General features: G+C 34.2%; 1 pseudogene; it reads left to right on the forward strand.

Annotated features, from left to right (window-relative positions):
- The first annotated feature begins 15,264 nt into the window (after window positions 1-15,264).
- On the forward strand, window positions 15,265-17,933 carry LOC114075179 (annotated as a pseudogene).
- The last annotated feature ends 1,355 nt before the right edge of the window (window positions 17,934-19,288 follow it).

A 19,288-nucleotide genomic window follows, 5' to 3' on the forward strand; every position in this document is an offset into this window, starting at 1 on the left:
TAAAATAAAAGATAGAAGTAAATAGAGTTTGAAAACCATTTTTTAAATCTTTTGGAAGTGGATACTTCAAAGAAACAGGGTTCAAAGATGGATACCATACCTCAAAGAGAAGGAAACCCACAATTTTTTTTGGTGAAGATTCACGTCCAAAACATCCCTTATGCCCTCCTTGAGTCTTGGCTTCAATGGTAACTCTGGGAGAGTTTTTTTTAGACAAGGAGTTTGAAATTTGAAGTGAGGGGTCTTATCTAGGTCTAGGGCTTAAAAGTAACTTAATAAAACATAAAAAAACTAAAAATATTGACCTATGGTTATAAAATACTTGGACTGTATTTACATAAAACACCCCATGTTGGCAAAAGCATCCACAACTTTTGGGAGGAGTCAATCGACGACCCAAGTTACGGAGCATCTCCTGGTCGAAGGCCCATTTTGCTGAGCGTCAATGACTTAAGAGGCTGTTACATGGGGGGATCTAATTCCCACTAATTATGGGAATATGCTCCCATGTCGACGGGGCTTTGATTGGCCTACACCCAGTGGACTGGCTCATCTATTGAGCAGTTGTTTTTTGCTGTTTTGTCAATGTCATGGCACTTTAAACTAGGTCTAAACCTCTAAAATAATACTTATAGTTCATAGGAACATCCCACCTTAGTTTCAAGGATTACGAACAAGTACAACTCACTCAAACACGAGAAGATGCAAGAACACTTTCTAAGGCACACGTTCCGAATGCTATGGACGTTTGACCTCCGAACTTAACCAAACATCATAGACTGCCTAAGAACACTAATATAACTAATTTTAAATTAAAATTAAATCATGAAACAACCATGAGTATCTAGTTCACCTTAGTTCATTTTGGGGCTTTACATTCTCCCCTACATGGAATAACATTCGTTCTCGAATGACACATAAACTTCAAGAACCACAAGGACTCACTTAGAATCACATAAAAAATTTAAATAATGATGAAAAAACCCAACAATCAAAGTATCATCTAGCAAAGAGCATCCTTTCACACTTTCAAACACTTAGCAACACAAACACTTTTAACAAAACTCCGAAAAGTCAATTCGTTCTTAACCTTCCTTTATTGAGGAACTACCTTATCCAACACTAAACATGCTCATATACAACATTTTTGCACACATTGAAACTTCAATTCAATATGAAACAAATTTCCGCAAAAATCACAAATATTACAGTGAACATTCACTGTGTCACTGCAAACATACTCAAACTTAAAATAAACAATTATTTGAGAAATTCATTAAGAAGACCTGATAATATGAAATATAAAACAATCTAATCTCATTTCACATAATAAAAAAACAATCATAAATAGTTAACACTTAACAAGATCATCAACTCCAGACTAGTAATTTTTCCTAGCTCCCATACTATAGGAAGGGTTCTTCTTTGGAGAATTAGGATCTAGTGAAGCTTGATTGACCTATTTCCCTCTTTATTTGATGTTAGGGAAATCCCTCATTTGATAGCTTTATTACCACAGGAAAAACAACCATCCGTTAATGCAACACACCTACCCGAATGTTGCTTTCCAGAAGTAGGGAACCTACTTCTCTCAAAAGAATGGAGACCACCTTGGTAATTTTAATTTGGAGCCCTATCCTTGTTTCCCATGGAAGAATCTTTGTGATAGAACCTCATCTTAGGCATTTGGTGACTAGAATCATTCGACCTAGGCCTCTTACCTCTTGCTTTATCTAACAAATTTTGGACTCCTTAATTAATTTCCCATAGACCATGAGCCTAGAGATATCTATGTCATTAAGAATCATTGTCGTACAACACTCTTTATGTACAGAGCTAGAAACTCCCATCACAAACTTATTCATCCTAGCCCTAGGGTTGGTTACCATAGTTGGGGCATACTTAGAGAGTTTGGTGAATTTCAGAGAGTACTCTAGCACACTGATTCCACCTTGACAAAGGTTGATGAAATCAACCATCTCCTTCGCCTTCAACTCTAGGGGAAATAACCTATCTAGAAAAGGCTCTTTAAATCCTTCCCAAACAATCGGCCCTCTTGCTAGGGGTATTTCACTAATCCGTTGCTCAAATAACACTTGAGACACATCCTTGAGTTGGTAAGCGGTTAACTCCGCTTTTTCCCTAGCTTTGAAAAATTCATCAATGAAATCTTATGGATCTTCATCCATCTTTTTCCATAGAAAGTGGGAGGGTTCATCTTCATGAAGTCCTGAATTCTAGAGGCAGGTGTACTAGCATTTGTTTGGGGTCGAACTCCTTGGTTTGCTTGGGCAAAAAAAAAAGGATTGTCGATGACATGAGCTTCATACTTCATGAGTTAGGTCGAGTACATTAGGGCATCCCTCAACTCCGCATTAGTCATATCCCCTTCGACCAAATGATCTTGAGTAATAGGAGGCACTTTAGGTTGTGGAGGCACTTGAGGTTCTTGAAGGGAAATCTCCTCATTCTCTTGCTCTAAAACAACTATAGGAACTTAGTCAATACGGGGAGGGACACTCTCATTAGTTACACCTCCCTCCTCCCTTCTAGCGGTTGATCTCCTCGTATTCATGTCCTATTAACACTAAAAGAAGAGGTTAAGAAGACACCTTATATGACTCAATTGTAAGGCATGACTTAAGAATAGAGAAGAAAGTGAAACTTCTATCATCCTATAGCCCCTTGTCCATGGATGTGACGCGACTCACAACAATGACCAAGATACTACTAGATGTAGCTTGTATAACTGTTAGAACCTAAACTATTTTGCATAACCTTATGCTTTAATACCAAGCTTGTAACGACCCAAAAGTACCCTCAAAAGTTAGGAGGAAAACTTGTTTCGTGGCGGAGCGTACTTAACCCTTTGGGGTCTTTTACAAGCCCTTAAACTAGAATTTATTTCATAACACATGAAAAGTAGTATGGAATTAAAACTTTTCACAAATAATTTAATAAAAAAGAAATCTTTCATAAATACTTAAGAAATCTTATCGTCACAAGCAAAATATAAGACATGACATATAATATCTTAGGGACACGGTCCCTTAGATTGAAATCAAATACATAATAAGTCTTAACAATTAAACTAGTAAACAATAGACTAATCCTCAACTATATGAGGACATACCAATTCTTCAGAGAGAGAATTTCCCATGCTTCGCCTTCAAATCTTCCAAAAAGTCTTCAACCTATACTATAAGGTATTGAAAAGTATGGGGTTAGTACAAATAATGTACTAAGTATGACATATTCAAAAACATGCCAAAAGGGACATTTTAGTAAAATAACATTTCATGAAATTTAAGTAAAATATTCAAGAATATAGAAGCAAAACATAATAAGGAACATTATTTAACACTTAGACAAGAGATTCCATGATATTTAAACCAAAAAGGACATTTTACAGTAAACATACAATAATTTCAGTAAAGTCCAATCAATGTTACAGTGAACAAATTGGAGATTTAACAATAAATCATTTATGTCACTCACAATGAATTATCCTATCCTAAATGAGTGAACTTCCAAGGCTAAGCCAAAGAGAAAGTGAACTCATTTCCTGTTTGAGTTTCCCAACCTCGAGATTATCCTAAGACTCACTAAGGAAAGACATGAAGGAAGTATGCATATGACTCCTTCAATACACAACAAAGCAATCCTCAATACTACACCTTATGGCTTACTCAACTCGGGATAAACAAGCTTCTCAATCAATTGCAAGACATTAAAAGATACCCAACAAACCACCAATGTCTTGCCTTTCGGAATGACAACTTAGTGCAATGAGTAGATAGCGTCGCATATCACCACCTACCCTAAGTAGTACGTTCTTTTAGAAGGTTTGCGCCAAGTCTTCCTTTTCGGAAGGTCCTACCTAGTATAATGAGTAGATAGCGTCCCACACCACCACCTACACTAAGTTGTACGTTCTTTTAGAATACATAGTTAAATAAATTATTTTGTGGAGGTTTATCTTAATCGACATAGACCACGAGAGCTAAACATGGAATCCCGACATTAGCCCCTATCGGATGAGGGATTCTTACTTGCGTAGACTAAGGTCATTCCTTTTAGCTTTTACATGGCTTTCCCAATATTTACACCTATGTAGGTTCATAGTTAAGGGATAAGGAGATTTCTACTAAGTACTCATTCTCTACACACGAGGAGTACTTATATCAAGAGGTACATTGGAATACATCATCTCAACTCACAAAGTGTAACCACCTCTTCTTCATATCCTCTCGTTGTTAGACATAACCTCCACGGATTCTAATTACATTAATCTATACATTAATGATAGCAAGTGAACACCAAATCTCAACTCAGGAAGGGCATTCATCCTCCAAACTATCGTAGAAAGCTCTTACGATGTAGTGAAGTTGCTACTAAACACTTCATCTCAACTCACTAAGAGTGTCCACTTCAAAACTCCTCTATTTACTACATTTAACTTCATACATTCATTTAAGTGTGTGTGAGTACTTGTGAGAACATCTTTCATATAATCATTATTTCTTTAACATAAGCTTCTGTACATTCTTTAGTCCTACATTCATCAATTTACACACTTTACATGTTTCACAAGTCATAAACTTTACCTAGGCCTTCAAATCCAAATATGCTATTAAACCTCACAAAACACAAGACAACACTTATCTTCAATATAACTTCATTGCATATACTAGGCATTCAAAAAATCAATCATAAAACATACTAAGTAATCAATCTCAAATTCATCAAATAAAAACCACCAACAAGAAGGTAGACCATACCACTCTAGAGCAATTTACAATAAGAACTATGCAATATTTTAAAGTCACCATTTAAAAGATTCATTATCAACTATAATAAATTTCTCAATATGTCATCATAATAATGCCCTTTAGGAAGTAGCTAAACCAACATAGCAACATAAGAAAACCAAAGTTCATACCTTACCCAAACATGCTCATTTAACCCATTTCTTAAGCTAAAAGTATGTAATATTCATATACATGAATTCATTAGCTTTTTAACATGAAAATTATCAATTCATACAAGAATAAAAACATTTAACTCATTACAAAACTTTTACAAGAAGACCCATGCAAAAAATAAAAAATAGAAGGAAATAGAGTTTGAAAACCCTTTTTGAAATCTTTAGGAAATGGCTCCTTGAATGAAACAGGGTTCAAGGATGGATACCATAACCCAAAAAAAAGAAAACCCACAAACTATTTTTCGTGAAGATTCATGTCCAAACCATCCCTCCTCTCCCTCCTCGAGTCTTGGCGTCAATGGTGACTTTGGAAGATTTTTCTTTAGAGAGGGAGTTTGAATATTTGAAGTGAGGGGTCTTATCTAGGTATAGGGCATAAAAATAACTTAATATCCTTAGAAACACTAAAAATATTGACCTAGAGTTATAAACTACTTGGGCTGAATTTACATAAAACATCCCAAGTTGGCAGCATCTTCCACAACTTTTAGGAGGAGTCAATCAACGACCCAATCTACGAAGCGTCACCTGGTCAACGACCCGTCCTGCTGAATGTCGATGACTTTAGAGGATTCTACATGTTTAGACTGAAAGTTGGGAACTTTGATCTTTGAATCACATGGGAAAATCATTGATATAACTACTTAGAAAAAAAGTTATCTAAGGATCAAGGGTTACCATACCTGTCACATCCGTGGAGAACCCCCTTATAAGTAACCGGCTCCATAATCCTCGGAGAGGATTAAGACTATCCTCTTAACATTCATCATTATATTTATCGGTTAAAAAGTGCAGAAAGTTTAAATTGTTCATCATTATCTACTTCATTATGTTTATTTGGACCTCTCTTTTACACATAATATATCAGTAGCGAGTATAGATAGACTCCTCGTATAAGAAGATTACATAGTCTTCTACTTTTATTCCACATATCGATAAAATACATAATGTAGTCTCAATAAGAAAGTCTCATATTAAACCATCGAACGGAATAGACTAATATGGGCAAAACCCTTACACAAATGTAGAAATGCCACTTAAGGCTTACAACAATATCTTGGAACAACATAAATGAAACTAATGTCTTTAGACTATAGCCATGTAACATAGATAGAGTAATGGAAAAAAAATCATCCTCGGAATATGAGAACATAACCACAATTGGAGATATGATCCAAGGCTTCCTTTAATGTGGTCACAAACCCTTCAATGGCTGGAACCTAAATATCACATCTGGGTTTACCCCTAAACGTAATTGGCGTCATCATCCTTTTGAAGGACTAAGACTAGACTCTTAGTTTCATGTAATTACATTCATAGGTTGAAAAATGCAGAAAAATTTATAACTTTTATTATCACTACTTGGAGGTTTACACAGATCTCTACAATCACATAATATATATTCATATCGAGTATACATTGACCCTTCATATAGTAAGGTTACATAGCGTTCTATTTTTATTGCACATACATATATAAGAATATGGAATAAAGTCTCAATGATTGTCTCATCTCATACCATCTAAACAAATATCACAATCTGGGCATAACCGTTACATCAATTCAACAAGACCATGTATAGATCGTACAAAAGTACAATATTCAAATTACAAGGAAAGGAATGATAGAGTTAATAAGCTCATAACAAAATTTGAAGCTAGAGTTGGCATTGTCCTCGAATGTTGAGGACCTACCCAACGTGGATGAAAGGAAGAATCCATGTCTTCAACAATGGCGCCTTCCAAAACTCTTCAATGACCGGAACCTAAAATGTTTTGGGAAAAAGGGAAGAAAATGTGGTTAGTACTCCACATGTACTAAGTATGAGATCTTATGAACATACACAAGCAAAACATGCTAAAAGGGGATTTTAGTTAAATCATGCCATTTTAGTCCTTTAAGACCTTATGCACAACCAATAGTTAATGAAGTCAAATGTATAATTACTAGAAATTTTACTTACTGCAGAGCTTATTTAGCAACAGTTATACCATCGTAGCAATACCTCACCTATTACAACGGTTATAACCGTGGCCAAATATCCTTGAATCTAATAGAACAATTCTTAAGATAAAATGTTGCATCATCCCTATAACCGTCCCTATAGAGAATCTATAGCAACAAGTTTTTGAACCATCGCAATAGATAACTCTATGGCAACGGTTTTATTAGAAAAATAATTCTGATTTTTTAGCCGTAAATATTTTTCTCTCCTAAAAAAATATATTCCCCTTCAATATGATTTTGCAAAGATACATTAGTCCCTCCTAAAAAAATAATTCTTATATATTAGTACCTTTTTAAAAAATGTAAAAGAAGAAGAATGAAATTTGTTTTAGAAACCCTTATTTTTCTGAAACTTTCATCAAAGCATGTGAGAGAGCCTTTTTCTGGGTGAAGCTGTGAAAGGAATTTCTGAATATTTTATTGAGAAAAACAAAATTTGTTGGTGAAGCTATTTGTGAAGCTCAATGGTGAATCGCGTTGAAGAAGTTGTTGGTGAAGCTCGTTTGTGAAGCTGTTGGTGATGTTGTTGGTGAAGCTCGTAGGTGATGTTGTTGCTGAAGCTCGTTTGTGAAGCTCAGTGGTGAAGTTGCTAAAGCTCGTCGAGGAAAACAACCATCTCGTTCTTTTTGGTGAATTTTTTGAGGTTCGACTATGAATTAATCTTAAAGGTTAATAATCTTTAATTTTTCTATGCTAGTTCATGATTTCTAAGTCCCCATTGAAATAATTTTGAAAAATCTTAAAGAATAATATATGGGTTAGTCTTAAATCTATGTTATTTGCTCTAATATAGTTAGTGTATAAACTTCCCCTGTTGATTCTTTTATATATAAGAGAGTCGAAATCTAGTGCTTCAAGTTTGTGGATCTGTAGGTATTTCTAACTGCCTTTTCTTTTTGTTCCAGCTGGATTCTTCCGTAATATTCCCCATTTGATGTTAATCTGGACAAAAATTACTCCAAAATTACTTCCTACTGGTATTTGTTTCACTTTTTGTTGACTGATATAACTTAAGCTAGTTGGTTTTTGAAAAACTCTCTTGTCCTTTTACTGACTACAAACTTTGATGTAAATATTGTAGTTGTGTGACCCTGTGTTCTCTCCTCTATTTTTTGGTATTCATATTTCTGATCTCAACTTGTATCGGATTAAGGCTTAGATATCTTCAATATTGTTTTTTATTATTAAGGGATGTTTAAACTTGAGTATCACTTTCGTTTTACTTTGAAATACATTCGGTTTTTGATATTTTCTATGTGTTTTGCTTGTTCGATTGAATGTTATCTTCCCTTATGAGTCACTGCCAGCATAAACTGTGACACATAATGCCCTATTTATTCGTTAAAGTTAATGACATTGTATGGATTTATGCATTTTGCGATACTGTTTTGATCATTCACGAAGCACACATTGATTTGCTTTGTATTATTTACTACTCACTTTACTTGTTCGTTGTGTTTTTTTGGATGCGGTGTCTATATTTTAAACTGGCTATATCATTTTTTGTACAAGTGTGTTAGTCTTAGGAATTTGTGTGTCAATTTTTAACTTCGACATTCCAATTAATAGAAATGTGTGGAACTTTAATTTGATTTTCATGTTTTTAAATGCATGCACAATTAATATTATATTGACAGTGAATGTACATTTTATTAAGAGAGACCTCTTTAACATGTCTTTTAGCATTCCTTCTCTTCAAAAGTTCCCATATAACTATGGATGGAATGGGCTTCATGATATGCTGCAATTTGGGGGCTTCTCTTGTTTTTTTGCAACTTTAATGGCCTCCAATAACTGCTTCCTGATATTACTGCGAAGTTCTGATTCAAACTGAGAGCTGAAACAGTCTTCTCTGTCAATCCATTCCCTAAATCTGCTTACAGAGTCTCTTTCTCTTCTCCACCATTTGATTTACTTAGCTAGACGATATTTGTTTGATTCAACAGTGTAGCGTAGAAAGAATATAGTCCTTGTCTTTGTGCTTTGTAAAATATTGTATCCATTGTTTAAAGTGTGACTATATTAGTATATATTTTCAGTGCAACTTCCTTTTCAATTGGTGCAAAATCACTAGTTATTTAGTAACCATCATCATCAAAGACCCTGTAACAGTGTACTCTCTCCTCCTTTGTTTAAGGAATAAAGTTCAAATATGAGGTGAATTTGACCTCGCCTCCAGGGATATCGAGGACCTGGGAATCATTATGAATACTGTGCATTGGATTTAACATTGTTTGAGATTTAGTTGAGTAAAAAAAATAACCAAAATGGGTTTGATTTGAACCAATAATTCAAAATTTTGTTCTTATATTTGGTGATATTTGTATGGTGATGACAAACAGAAGATAAAAATCCAATCTTGGATTTCAAATAAATCAATTTTCTTGAACTTAGTAACAATAGAGTCACTGTTCCAATGTTTTTTTTGTAGGTGTGATTAAAAAAAAGGAACTTTTTTGATTGAGTTTTTCTAAGCTAAGCTACTTATCTTGGACTTATATCTGTTATATTTTTTCCTCTCTTTGGCTTGGTTTCCTACTAATATATATTGTGTGATTATGTTATTTATAGGCTCTGCTGAAACAGACCCAGAGGTAACACTTCAGCATTTTTGAAGTAGTTCATTTGGAACCCGAGAAGGATGATTGGTATGAAATTGAAAGTAATAAAAATTTTCTGTTATATGGTAGTTGTTAGATTTACCAGCTAACTCCCTTGTGTTTTTTTTATAAAGAGAATATGAGTTGTTATAGTTTGTCCGAACTACTTTTTCCATCTGAACAAGCAACTCTTTTACTATTTTACGAATACATGAACTGTTTTGCTAGAATCAAAACTGATGTATTGATAGTTATTTCATTTTCTTGATGCACTCTATTGCTATAATGTATGTTGCTTACTCTAATCTAGGTCTGCCCTTATTTCTTTTAAATTTGTTTGAGTGTGCCTTTAGTCATTCATTTGTATATATTTTATTAAATGGTGGATGTTGTTTATAACTTAACTTGTCAATATTTTTTGGTTCTACTATTAGTGTTGTAATTGTTTGTTGTTGAATTGATGTGAAGATTTGAGATTCGATTAATCTAAAAGTTCGAGTTGTTAAGTTCTGCCTATATTATTTGTACGCATGAAATTATTGGCTTTAATGTTTTGCACATTTCATGTAAGATATATATTCAATGTATTTTGGATAAAAGTTGGATGAATCTCCGATGATCCACCAATGAATATATTCATGGAGTTAATGATTTTCTTTATAAAGCATTTGAACGAGCTTCCGGAGGAAATGAAATATTGTGTTCTTGTAAGAAGTGCTTTAATCGTAATTGGCATTGATGAAATATGGTAGAGGATCATTTGATTTGCCATGGATTTGTTCATGGATACACAAAATGGGTTTTTCATGGTGAAGGATTTTCCTCAAGAAATACGCCACATCCAACCGATGAAAAAGAAACTTCTAACATGCATGAAGACATTGATAGATTACTTCATGACACTTTTAGAAATGTATTAGATGATCAGAGACAAGAAGGAGTGAGGGAGCGGCCACATGAAGATGCAAAGAGATTTTTAAAATTAGTGGAGGAAGGGAAAGAAGAGTTGTATCCAGGGTGTAAGAATTTTTCTAAGTTGAGTTTTACCATCATGCTATACTTGTTTAAATGCATTCACAAGTTGACTGATGTGGCCTTTTCAGATTTGTTGGACTTTATAAGAGAGGCATTTCCATTTGCTTTGATACCCGAGTCGTTTTACAAGGCAAAAAAGGTCATAAAAGATTTGGGTCTTCATTCTAAGAAAATACATACTTGCACTAATAATTGCATATTATTTTGGAATGACAATGCAAAGTTAGATAATTGCTCTATGTGTGGAGCTTCAAGATGGAAGAATGTTCGTAATGACTTAAATAATAAGGTTACGAAAATCCCAGTGAAGGTTTTAAGGTACTTTCTTTAAAGCCTAGGCTTCAGAGGATATTCTTGTGTTCTGAAACATCTGTAGCTATGAGATGGCATGATACTGAACGACTTAAAGATGGAAATTTAAGACATTCTGCAGATGGTGAAGCTTGGAAGTATTTTTATTCATTGCATCCTTACTTTGCTAATGATGCTCGTAATGTTAGATTGGGTCTTTCAAGTGATGGTTTCAATCCATTCAGAACTATGAGCATTTCCCATAGCACATGGCCAGTTATGTTGATGAACTATAATTTATCTCCATGGACTTGCATGAAGTCGGAGAATATTATGTTGTCAACGATTATTCCAAGTCTATCATCTCTGGGAAATAAGATAGATGTATACTTGCAACCACTCATTACGGAATTGAAGGAACTATAGGAAGTGGGAGTTGAAACATATGATGCTGTAACAAATCAAACATTTCTAATGCATGCAGCTTTATTGTGGACAATTAGTGATTTTCCAGCTCTAGCAATGCTTTCTGGATGGAGCACCATGGGGAGATGGGCATGCCCCACTTGTAACCATAATACTTGTTCCCAATATCTCAAATATAGTCGCAAGATGTGTTTCTTGGGTCATCGGATGTTTTTACCTCTTAATCATCCATTCAGAAAAGATAAAAGATCATTTAATAGTAAAGAGGAGCATAAAGTTGCACCTACTCCATTATCCGGTGCACAAATTCTTGAAGAGCTTCGTGAATTCAATGATGTATTTGGAAAGAACAAAAAGAAAAGAAAACGAAAGAATGATGGTCCATGGAAAAGAAATCCATATTTTTTAAATTGCCGTATTGGGCAACAAACAAATTGAGGCACATACTTGATGTGATGCACATAGAGAAGAACATTGGTGACAGTGTGCTTGAGACTATATTGGATATACTTGCAAAGTACAAAGATCATATAAATTCTCGCTAAGACTTGTATAAAATGGGGATACGTAAAGAGCTTCAACCTCTAAAAGATTGTAATACAGAAAATATATCCATCTAGCTAAAGCTTGTTTCTCTATGACACCTGATGAGAAAAAGTTATTTTGCACCGTCCTAAAAGATGCCAAATTACCAAAAGGGTGTACTTCAAATATATCAAGTCGTGTGTAAATTGAAGTGATGAAAGTATCAGGATACAAAAGTCACGATGCTCATTTCATAATGCATTACTTGCTCCAGGTTGCTGTCAGAAAAGTGTTACCCAAGAATGTAGCTATGGTTATGATTATATTGGGGAATTATTTTAGAGCCATATGCAGCAAGGTTATAAGAAGAAGCGATCTTGATAAGATTAAAGCAGAAATCATAGATATTGAATGTGAGCTTGAAAATATTTTTCCTCCATCTTTTTTTGATATAATGACACATTACCTATCCATATAGTAGATGAAATTAAGAATGGAGGCCCAAATCATTTGCGTTGGATGTATTCTACAGAGAGAATTATGTGTGACTTCAAGGGGCTTGTTCGTAATCGAAAAAATCCTTAAGGATCAATAGTAGAAGGTTTTTGAGATGTTGATTTTCTAAACATTATTTCCATATACCTACCTAATACGGTGAAGACAAAATTAAGTAGGTGTGAAATAGAGGATGATGAGTACATTCAAACAGAGGAAGGTCGTGTTTCACATTTATTTCCTAAGACAGGTCATCCAATTGAAAGTGAGAATATAAGCAAAGGCAAGAGTATTAACATGGGGTAGCATGAGTTGTTTGAAGCACATCGATATACTTTGTTTAATACGGGGGATGAGAAAGTAGAGGCATTTATCAAGTAAGATAAAATACTCGTTTTGTTTTTAAATTCATTTAGATGTTATGATAATGTATTTCAAATTTTATTACATGTATAAATACACATTGATTAAATTACATTACATGCTTACAGGGAACATAAGAGCTTAAGTGATAATCGTACTAGAGGCAATGCATGGGTAAAAGCACAGGTCCATAGTAGAGAATTTTGTGATTGATTTAGTGAAAAGGTTAAAAATATTGAAGTGTCCAATCATTTAAAATGGCTAGCTAAAGGGCCTAACTTTGTGGCAAAAAGATATACTGGATATTTCATTAATGGATATCGATTTCATACGAAGACACGGGATGCCCCTTGTAAAACTCAGAATATTGGAGTGACTTTGTCATCCACAACGGATAGTTTTTCTAGTGCTAGGAACCAAAGTCCTGTTGACTGAATGGTTCTCTATTACGGAATAATTCAGGATATCATTGACATTGATTATTGGGGTTGCTTTAGTGTTGTACTTTTTAATTGTGATTTGTTTCATAATGAAGTCGATGAATATGCACTGGCTCGGGTATATTTCAACAAAAAATGTTGTACAAATGATCCTTTTGTACTAGCATCTCAAGTGCATCCAGCTTCTTATATGGAAGACCAAGTTGAGAAAAATGTTTATTATGCAAGAAACAAAGTCCCTGTGGATTTGTATGATTTGGAGTAATAGAATTGTTCTAATATTGATGAAACATTTTGGAGAGAGCCTAATGATGATATTGGTTCATCAGAAAGATTACTTGATGTAGATGTTAGATGGTATAGAGAAGATCTTCCTGTTGATATCATCGATGCTCCTTACATTGAACAACATTCACAAGATGAAGCTATGGAAACATCGGAAGAGGAGGATGACTTTGATGATACTGATTGGGATTGTATGGAAGTTGATGATTAACAAAGGATCTTGTGGACTTGTTCGAATACATTATGTTTTTTCTTATAGTAAGTAATGAATATCATTTGAGTTGCATCATATAGATTATGAATGTTGAGTGAACTGTAGTTGCTGTCTCTTGTTTTTGTTTCTATGTGTTTCTTTTCATGTTATCTTTAAATTACTACAATTTTGGGATTATGACTTTTGGTATGTCCTTTTTATCTCTTATTGATCATTTTCATTCTTCTTCTTTTTGCAGTTTCTCTGAGTAATTTCATATATTAGTAATCACTAGGTTCTTATCTCTTTATTAAGGTCCAACACTCAAGGTTCGTATCTCGTTTTTATGATTCTTTAAATATTCTTTCGCTATATCTCTCTTTGAGTACTTAATGTACTATCTATGAAGCTATATTGTATCTCTAGACCGAACATAAGTCACACCAAGCTGGAGTTTAAAAATAACTTCAGAAACCTCAAAAGAGTAAAATAAATTAAATCATGCTCCAGAAGTGAACCTGAACTAATCAATCAAGTAACTTGTCTTATAATTCCACCAATTGGATTCCTAAAAACACTCTAAATCTTGTGTGTGATTGTGGACAGTAATAGACCTACTGAATGTGATTGAGTGCATAAAATATTATTAGAATGTCCCTTAATGGTACATTTTATTTTCAGCTCTTTGTAATACCTTGGTGATTGATTTGTTTAAGTATTGCAGGTGTACACTGCCATACATTTTAACTTTTTAATTCTATTTTCACACAGGTTTGAATAGTCATAGCTATGAGTCAACAAGAAACTTCAAAAAGAAGCAAAAATTCCAAAAAGAAGACATTTGCTAAACCGGGATCGTTACATTGTTGGCAAATAAGAAACGGCGGTTATTGAAAACAAATGAAATTATTAAAGAAATAGAGTGCGAGAAAGGACATCTGCTCAAATTAATTGGAGCACAACAACCAGTAGCACCACAATCTGAAGCAAAAAGACAATCTGTCGAGGAGTTGCCTTTTGAAAATTAGCATGTCGAGGATCTTCCTCTTGTGCTGGCTGTTGAGGACCTGCCTCTTGTGCATCCTGTCTAGAAGCTGCCTCTTGTGCAACCTGTCGAGGAGCTGCCTCTTGAGCAGCATGGCAAAGATTTTCCTTTCGAGGATCAAATGATCAACCTGAAGAACAAGGTAACATATAAGATTACAGACCTATTAAATGTATTCATAATTTTCAATTATATTTCTTGTATTTTCTTATAGCTGAAGATGTTTCCAGTCCAAATAAAAGAGGTAGAACGCAAATGCATGATGTTCATGCAAGAAAAGAACGTAATTTGATCATACTGAATAGTCAAAATCAACCTGTTTGTCCTACTGATGATTTTGTCATAGAGCTAAGTAGCTTCCTAGGAACATTGGCTAGAAATGCGACTCTTTGCCCATTTGATATATTGGATTGGAGAAGCATGGACACTGAAAAGGATTTATAGGATTATATCAAGGTTTGTAGTTTACAATAATTAACTATTTGTAAAAGTATTTTACTTCTATTGGCTAATTGAATGACACAAAATTATAGGAGAAATATATTATTCCTGAAGTTGCGTACCATTGGCTTATGATAACAATTAGAGATGCTTGGAGAAGACATAGAAGTGATTTGAAGCTTAATTATTACGATCCATATGACAATCTGCAGTTCGAATGGCAAAAAAGCCTGGTCATATTACAGAATGTCAATTTAGAGATCTCCGCAAATATTGGAATTCTAAAAAATTTAAGGTAAAAATGTAGTTCAGAATCTCAATTTTTTTTATAAGCAGCATTTGTATTATAGCTCCTGTTTTTTGCTCCCTTCCCAGCTTCTTCCAACCTAATGACCCCCAATACTTCAAAGCTGTTAGACAAAATAGTACCTCTCTTTCCAGTAGCATCTCTGTGTCTAGCATGTTTGGATATTTCATCTAATATAGTTGATCTTGCTTGCTATATTTGGATATTTCTATGCTTCCTCCTAGGTCTTCTTTCTCGTAGGTGCCTTTTTAATAGGTAGGTGTATCATTATCATGCCCAAACTTTAAGCAATTAGAGGAACATTTTGGCCTGTATTTGTAATTCAGACCCTACTAGAAAGACCCATAAGGAGCAGCAACTGTAACTATCACCACCAAAGGATGAGAAATGTCAACACTCTAGCATATGAAATATGATTCATCTCTATTTGTAATTCATAACTCTAGCATTATTATGGTTTGTATATGGACCAGCCTGCATAACCACCTCTCTCACTGCTACAGCAGTAAATCAAAACATGTAGTAACCATCTGAATAGTATAGTTATTAAAGCATCTGGATAAAGTGCAAAAATTGTATAGATTCTGCTTTATAAATTCTTTAGTTTCTAAATTAGTGTGATAATTGTATATATTCTTCTTTATATTTTCTTTTACTCTCTTCTCTATTGTAATATTTTGCAGCTTATTTCTTAATTTATTGTGATAGTACGAGGCATTTTACAAGACAACTTAACACTATATAATGACTGATATTGACAGATTGTTATAAAGGAAAGATAGATTGTTTGTTATAAAGGAAAGATAGACTAATATTGACCTTGTCTAGTACACTATATAACACTAATATACCTTCGATTAACAATACTGATTCATTTCTTTGTAGAAAATGTCTGAAACAAATGAAAAAGAATAAAAAAAATTGATGAATCCACAAACTGCTAGCAAAAAGAGTTTCGCTTTAGTTCGTAATAAGCTCGTGAGTTCTCTTCTATATTATTTTTTTAATCAAATTTTGGGGCTTTTTATTAAAAAGTATTACTTAAGATAGGTTTCTAATCCACTGCTGATGAAATTTGCTTTTGGATCTCTTCCACTATGAGTTTATGTTTTATATATATTTCAATTTGACTAGGAGAAAGATAAGGAGACAGTAGCATCTAAGGATCTCTTTGTGGTTATAAGAACATGAAAACCTGGGCGTTCTTACAAGGCCTCAACTGAAGATACTACTAGCAAAATAGTATGTCTCCTGTCTATTTTCATTGTTTTTTAGATCAATTATTATTTCGTAAGATTGTGTTTGTTTGATATGCTTTGGTAGGCTAAAATGGAGGAAATTGAAAAACAAATAAGCATAAATGGTGAGTATGTTGATGCATTTTCAAGCGTCACGGGTCCTGGACATCCGGGACGTCTAAGACTCTATGGCGCAGGAGTTACAAAGACTACTTTGAAAAAAAAGTTGGCAATTCGGAATCAACATTAAGCGTAACAACTGATAGAATGCAGCAAATGCAAGAGAGGATGCAGAAAATGGAGAAACAAATGGAGGAACAAAAGAAAATTGTGCAACAAGAAGTTATCCCATAACTTAAGCATGCGGGATTAATTGATCCTAACATATTGGCAGCATTGTCGACTCCTTCACCAAGAGAATCTACTTCTGTTCAAGGGGCTGAACAAGGTTGGTGTCGCTAATTCTATGTTTTGATTGTTATTTGTTGTTGCTACTTGCTATAGGATTAGAATGGAAAAGTATGCTATTAATCTAAGGAAGTTGTGGAAAAGTTAGGCAGAGGATCAGTAAATGCTTGATTCATGAGTTTAATGTCCGCGTTGCTTCTTGTTCTCTGATAGTTTAATGTCTGAATTGCTGCTTGTTCTCTGATAGTTTAATGTCTGAGTTGCTGCTTGTAGTCTGGTTCATGAGTTTTCTGGTGCTGCTTGTAGCCTAGTTGAGGACCAGTTGTTAGATTCATGATTTTTTTGATACTTGCTGCTTGTAGTCTGGTTTCTTTTTTATGCTAATTAAACATGTCCCTTATAGCATCATAGTGTTGAATCATGATAGTGTTGTTTCTACTGCTTGTAGTCTGGTCTCTTGTTTCTGCTGCTGGTCTCTTGTTTCTGCTGCTGGTTTCTTGTAGCATGATAGTGTTTAATCCTAGCTTCACGATTTTGTTTAGTCGAACCAACATAGTAGCTAATGCATATTACTGCATGTAGTCTGGTCTCGTCTTTCTGCTGCTGCTTGTAGAAGTCTGAATGCAGCTAGCAGTTGAATGTTATTGGCATGTACATGATTTCCAAGTTTGAGGGTTGAACTATTCTAAAATCTAATGCATGGTGGTAACTACATGTATACTTGTTAATTTCCAAGATTTGAGGTTTGATAAATTATTTATATTTTTTTGTTTTTGTATGTAGGTGATGAAATCGAAGAAGGCGATGAAAGCAGTAGTGAAGACTTGACATAGGAGCTGAAGTATTGATGTAAGCTTTATTGATGTTCTAGAATCATATATTTTTGAAGATTAAAAATTCTATGGCATGTGTTTCACCAATTTTGAATGCTATAAAAAGATTTTTATATTTTGCTTTAATTGATATTAAAATCACGGATCATGAATTCTAATTTTGGTAATGAACATTTATTCTCGTTAACGATTTATGTGAATTTTTATGTTATAAAATTTATTCTCGTGAATGATTTAGTATATAGCAGGTATATATAGCTTACTAATATTGCATTAGAATTGTTGCAAATAGCAGGTAATAACCGTTGCAATAGGCATTAAGCAACAATTCTACAATTGTTTAAAAATGTTGCAATACCCTATAACAACCGTCGCACTAGAGATAAACGGTGTGTTCAATCGAAAGCAAACTGTAGCGATAGCCTTAACAGAACTGATGCATAAACCTCTATTACGACGGTTCAAAACCGTACCAATACGGCCATAACCGTTGGGAATTAATTCAAATGAGAACCGTGGCAATAGGTCAACGTATGGCTATGCTTATATGAACCGTCGCACAGAACCGTAGCAATAGAGCTATTGCTACGCGATCTATTGTAGCGGTTGACGTAACCGTAGCCTTATCGCTACGGTAGTAACGTCTATTGCAACGGTAGGTGAACCGTGACAATAGACCAAATTTCTAGTAGATATATCAACCCACTTGATCCCATAATATCGTATACTCTATCACCAAGTAATATAATCACAATCATGAATAAGAGTAATGACATAAATAGCAAAGTAATGTAACAAATCATAAATTCCAAAAGAGTCAACAAGTGCAATAACCAAGTAAAGCCCCATAAGCCTACTCAATCAAGTAACCCAACAAGAACTATAATTAGTATCATACTTCACACAATATAACCTCATATATTCATAAATTCATATCTTTAGTAATTAAGACCATTAAGACCATCTGTATGTTCATAAGAATCATTATCATCATATAAAACTTTTACATTTAACACCATCCATATCCATAATATTAACTTCCCAAAACTCCCATCAAGGCAAACTAGTGAAAGGCATGGGTATAGTCCCATACCCCCACATAGGCTAAGTCAAACCCCTCAAGTCACTTTAGTTAGTCTATACTTCATTCTTTCATTTTAGTTTAGGGAACACTCTCTTTAACAGACATAGAGCACATGAGCCAAATGTGTAATATGATAGCATAAAACCTTACACCGATGGAAGGTGGTCTACCGGCCAAGGTAAAACCTCATATAAACATAGCTTTCTAGGTGGATCCACTAGCTAGTATCCTATGATTGCAACATAGATTAAGAAACTAAAATATATTTATTCCCTATACATACCA

This window comes from Solanum pennellii, chromosome 12 (genome assembly GCF_001406875.1).
Source record: "Solanum pennellii chromosome 12, SPENNV200".
NCBI lineage: Eukaryota > Viridiplantae > Streptophyta > Magnoliopsida > Solanales > Solanaceae > Solanum > Solanum pennellii.